Source organism: Ovis aries, chromosome 2 (assembly GCF_016772045.2).
Source record: "Ovis aries strain OAR_USU_Benz2616 breed Rambouillet chromosome 2, ARS-UI_Ramb_v3.0, whole genome shotgun sequence".
Lineage (NCBI taxonomy): Eukaryota > Metazoa > Chordata > Mammalia > Artiodactyla > Bovidae > Ovis > Ovis aries.
The window spans coordinates 101,928,994-101,934,588 of record NC_056055.1 but is presented as its reverse complement, the minus strand read 5'-3'; positions in this window follow the sequence as shown (position 1 = coordinate 101,934,588).

The following is a 5,595-nucleotide window of genomic DNA, read 5'->3' as shown; positions in this document are numbered from 1 at the left end:
CCCAGGCAGTTCAACTTTAGTCCCCAAACTGCAAACGGTACTCAGTAAAACCAAAACTGCTGTGGTTAATCTGATCCGCCTTCCTTAGAAGGCTGGTGGGGGACTCTCTGTTATTTTACAGCATGTTCTTCAGGGCTATCACTGTCCTTCCAAGAGGATTATCTAATTATCCCTTTCAATCATATGTGGTAAGCCCTTCTAGAGGAATTTAATGAATGTGGTTTTCTTTATCTCATTGCATCTGTGTTGGTATTTTATTGACCAGTGGTGACCGATGCTGCCCTGGATGACCACCCCCCCCCCACCACACACACACAATCCACCCCAGTTCCGAGGATACCACTGTTTCCTTCGATGGTTCTTCTCTGGTCTATTTCTCTTTAATGCTTTTCACCCCTAAATATTGATGTTTACCCAGATATTATTGCTGGCTCTTGTCTGCTCATCTAAACTTGGTGCCCTAGACAGGCCTGGTCTGGGCTGCAGGTAGTCCGTGAATCCCTGAAGTTCCATGCAAGATGGATGCATTTCCTAGGAGAAGGCCCCTGTTTTTATCCACATTCTCAAAGGGGGCTCAAAAATGGAGAAGCAAGCTAATCTGAGTGGTTTATTTATAAGCCTTTGGAGTCTGTGACTGTTCTGACATAGAGGAGTTGGCTTTTTCCTTCCAGTGGGGTGATTTACTTTCCAAATCCACCTGAAATGATTCCCCTTTGGGCAGAGACATGTCAATACTTCTGTGTAACCCTCTAAACATTCTCCTAGCCAGAGGAAGTCAGGGCTTTATGTTCAGCTAACACATATATGTGATTAGTTATATACATTTCTGTTTATTTAATGAATGTGTTACTAGTGTGTGGGGATTGAATATTATTTATTTTTGTGTCCCCAGTGACTGGGACATGGTCACTGGTCTGTAAACATTGATTGGAAGCCTGACTGCATTTTGTATTCCTCAATGAACTACAAATACGAGAAATAGCAATACAGCCAGATTATGAGACATTTATAAGTATTTAGATTATTACCAGGGTAGATTATGAATATGTATATCAAAAGTGGTCTACTGAGACAGAAATTTCTGGGGGAAATAAAAAAATATCACCCCATTTCTTTCACTGAAAAATACAAAATTTAATTTTCCCACTATTATTAGACTCCAATAAATATTCATCCTTTATCTCTCCGGGGGGTGTCCCAAGCTTCCTGCAAGTGAAATGAGTGCTAAATGTGCCTGGTAAATCACTCTGATGGTTTTCACCCTCTAGCCAGAATGGAGATCTTAGTTGGTTTGCTTCTTTCAATGGCCTAAAAATTCAAGTAACATTAGATTTTTTTAAAATTCCCAAGACTAGAGGAGTCAGATACAATTGTTCTTGCATTGCTAAATTCCCTGTGAAGAAAGTGCCAGCTCTTGGGAACAAAATCTTCCATAACTCCCCCTGCCCAAGTTCAAAGTCCCAGAGCTCTCCAACAATACTCAACTGCTTGAAACACCTAAATTGCAAATCCCTGCAAGGTAGCAGCTGGGCCTGCTTTACTCACCCTGAGAGGTCCTGGTTCCCATAATAGCATCTCCAGTTCAAGGAGGCATCAGTCTCAATGATCAAAGTGGGGGCTCCCATGGTGGTCTACCTGGCAATGTGGGGGACACGGGTTCCATCCCTGGGCTGGGATGATTCCACAAGCGTTGGGGCAACTGACCTGTGCTCCACAACCCCAGAGCCCAGGAGCCACAACTGCTGAGCCCACACTCTGGAGCCCGTGCTCCACAACAAGAGAAGTCACTGCAATGAGGAGCCCGTGCAACGAAGAGTAGCCTCCACTCGCCACAACTAGAGGAAGCTTGCATCTATCAATGAAGATCCAGCACAGTCAAAAATAAATGAATAAAATCTTTAAAAAAAAGGATCAAAGTGCTCCACCAGTGAAGCCCAGGGCAAATGGGATTACAAGCAGAGCTTCCACTCCTCCAGTTAAAACTTGTTTCTCTACCCCTAACAGCACCCATGACCCCACTCAACATGGTCCTGGGAGAGCTCAGGTTAGGCTTGTTACAAATCCACCAGGGCCAGGCAAACAATACAGACAACATCTTACTATGCTGTGCGGAGGGCTGAACAATTGAGAATGCCAATGGTGACACGTGACGCTACAGACATGAGGACTGGACCTTGTGTGTCCTTTTCCTTGAGGATAATTGACTGTTCTGATTCATACCTGAAAATCAGCAGGTTGCTGAAACAAGTTGCTGATGACTAAGAGAAGGCTGACCTTGCTAAGCACAGTTACCTGAGTGCATCCATCTTTTTCCAAATTAACATAGTTGGAGTTTGGAATTCAGCTCAGAAGTCAGAGAGAGGAAGCAATCAACATTTTCATTCAATTTATGCTGCCTGCTATTAGCTGGAGAGTAAATACCATTGGCAAAAGAAGAAAATGCAGGTGTTTGAGCAACGTGGCAGCAAGTTTACCACTAAGGCACATTGTTAATAAGGTACGTTGGCGGGATTTGGTTGAGTCCCTTCACTCCCACCACTGTTTCTCTTTAACTTAAATCAATTTCTTAGAGCTGAAAGGCATTCAGTTTAGCAAAAACAGTAGGAAATTGCTTTAGAAAGGTATGCTTCTTCATCTTAGGGCGTGTGTTTTGAAAAAATAGGCCAAATCGCTCATGCCTTTCACAGCAAAGGATACAATAGCCACAGGAGTGGTGAGGGAGAGCCAAGGTCGCCTTGCCAGGGGGCAAGTTTCGAAAATTCAGACAAAAACCTATAAATCGAAGTTGTAAGCTGTGAGGCTGAAACATTCTAAATGATCTGTGATTTGCACAGGGGCAGTTTGCGCTCCAGGCTGGGGGTGAAGGGACTTTCCTTACTGATGAGAAAGTGAGCCCGGGGTCTAAAGATGCACTAGGTCCTGCCCTGGCGCGGATGAAGCCTCTCTCCTAGGGTGGTGGGGAGGTGGATGAGTATAAACTCAAAGTGGTTTATCTGATAAAGTGAAAGCCCCACTAACAGCCAAATAAAAGACCTGGAATGTAGGTAGAAATCAGGATAACCGGTAAGCAAATTAACCTCGACCTGGGACTGCTCTAAATGAGCTTTGCACAGCCGTCTCAATCTGGGTAAATCTTTGTTATGTAAACCCAGTGACTTGATTGGCAGAAACAGGGCAAGGCCAGATGTTAGGGGATGAAGTTCTCATCAAACAAGCTGCCTAGCTTTGAATATGCCAATACAGTCTAAGGCAAAGCTAAGCAAAACATAAACAAAAACAAAACCCCCAAACCTCAAACCCCAAACTAAGCAGAAAAACTAACCAAGCATATGAGACAACTAAGAATATTTTCTAAAGCAATTAACTGGCCCATGAGTCCTGGCGTCCCTGGCTTAGAATTCTGAGAACTTCAAAAAAAATTGTGCTGAACAAGGAGGTGCCGCTGCTTAATCAGGTCTTACCAATTATTTTGCCTGATTTAACTTTTCTTCTACCTCACTGCCCCTTTCCAGTGACATTGTGGGCTTCACTCAGCTCTGCAGACCCAGAATGCCAAGTCAGGGAGCGGTCTTCCTGAACAAGATGTACAGTGCCACTGATGAAATTATAGATCAGTATTTTGTCCACAGCCAATTGGAGGTGCACGAGTGGTTATGGATAAATGGGCCCTTGCTTAACGTGGAATGATACCGAATTTCATCGGGAACAAAGCTAGGAATTAACAGAAGCAAATAACTTATATAAAATTTCTAACTCTCCTAAGTCATAAGGTCTCAGGAAGCAAATCTTCTTAGTAACCTACATTGTGCGCATGGCTTTTCTCACAGAGGGCACCCAGAAAATGTCTATTGATTTGATTTGAGAAGCCTCTTTGTTCTATAATAAGGGAAAGAAACTGGTTTATGCTTTTTTTGTGGTTAGATTCTCAGGCACTTAGCTCAGTAAGCTCTAACTGCCCATTTCTTCACATTGGTATTTTCCTTTTCTCCATGGCCAGTGAAGGAAGGATGTGAATTTTGAAATATGAGGTGGCGAACATGGAAGAATAATTAGATAAAATATCAACAGTCATTAAATTTTCTAATTCTAATTTTAATTGTATACATTGAGAAGGCATCAGTGAAATGCTTCACTGGACACCAGGCAAACTGAAAGTAGATTTAGAAAATATTAAAATTCATCTATTCAAGGCATAGTTGTTAAGAATCTAATTATGTGCCAGCACTGCGCCATCATAGAGCTCTGCAGGTCATAGGCTGAACATGGCAGACAAAATCTCTGCTTGCAGGGAACTTAGAGTCTGGTGATACATAGGAAGACAGACTAGTAACCACATTAGGAGGGAAGGATGCTTCTCTGTTTCACCTTTGTTACCTGACCTCCTGCTCATGCAGGCCACTGTGTGTTCACTGCACCTCTGCCATTTCTTTTCTTTTTATCCTTTGCTGAGAAATACTGCATTATGAGGTTAGTGTTGATGGGACTCTTTTGTTTATACAGTCCTTGCATTTCCTGTCATTCCTGGAAACCACTGCTTTAGGAAATTAAAGTTGTTATCATGCACGATCATGTAATTAACCACGTTTGCCTTGCATTTCACTTTTTAATCTCTGGGCGGGCTTTCCATCTTTGCCTCAAAAATGAGAACCAACGAACAGGTGTTTAGACCCAACTATGTCGAGTTTTCACTGAACTCAGTTAATGGGTGAATATAGGGCACTAGATACATAGTAAGCAGGGGTGCTTATTTTCAATAATCCTCAGATTTAAAGGATTTTCTTTCATTCACCAAGCGTAAGCTCATTATTCAGAAATGTGGATGAAATCATAATACTATCTCTTTTGGCCACTATGGTAAAAAGAAGAGAATAAAACGGAAATAATTCTTTGGCTAAATTTGGAGTAAATTTTGCTTGGAGTTGACAAAAAAATGGATTAAGTACTTAGGCATCTAGGACTCGATTGTAACCAAGGTTCTGCTTTGTTACACTTTAGGGAAGTGCTGATTCATTTGCGTTTTGGTCAGTGTTTGAGGTGAAGCTGAATCTTTGTAATATCATCTGTCTTATTGTTGTTGCACAGTTTGGTTGTGTGTCAGTGTGGACTTGTAGGCTTATCATACGTATTAACACAGCACCAGACAACAATGCCTGTCACACAGTGGAATACGGAATGCCCATATGCACAAGCATGGCTAAAACATGTCAGTTTCCCTACATTTTTATGAATACAGATTGATTAATAAATTGTTCACCTTTGAGTTTGGCTAAAGAAATTACTTGAAACGGTGGTTCTACATTATCTCATAGCATGTGAGAGCTGTAATGCTTATAATAAAACTGTCATGTATTGAATTCTTAGCCATATGTCAGGCAGTGTGCCAGGGGCTTCACAAGGATTATTTCAAAATAGTAAATTATCCTCACAGCATCTCTTTGACCTAAATGTTATAATCCCCATTTCCAAGATGAGAATGCCGAGACTCAGTTACTTGCCGCAGGCCACAGAGCGGGATCCACCCAAATGTGTCTGTTTTAAGAGTCATGCTGCTGACTGCCAACTGTGCGGCTTCTCACAGTCGGTAGAGAATTTAGG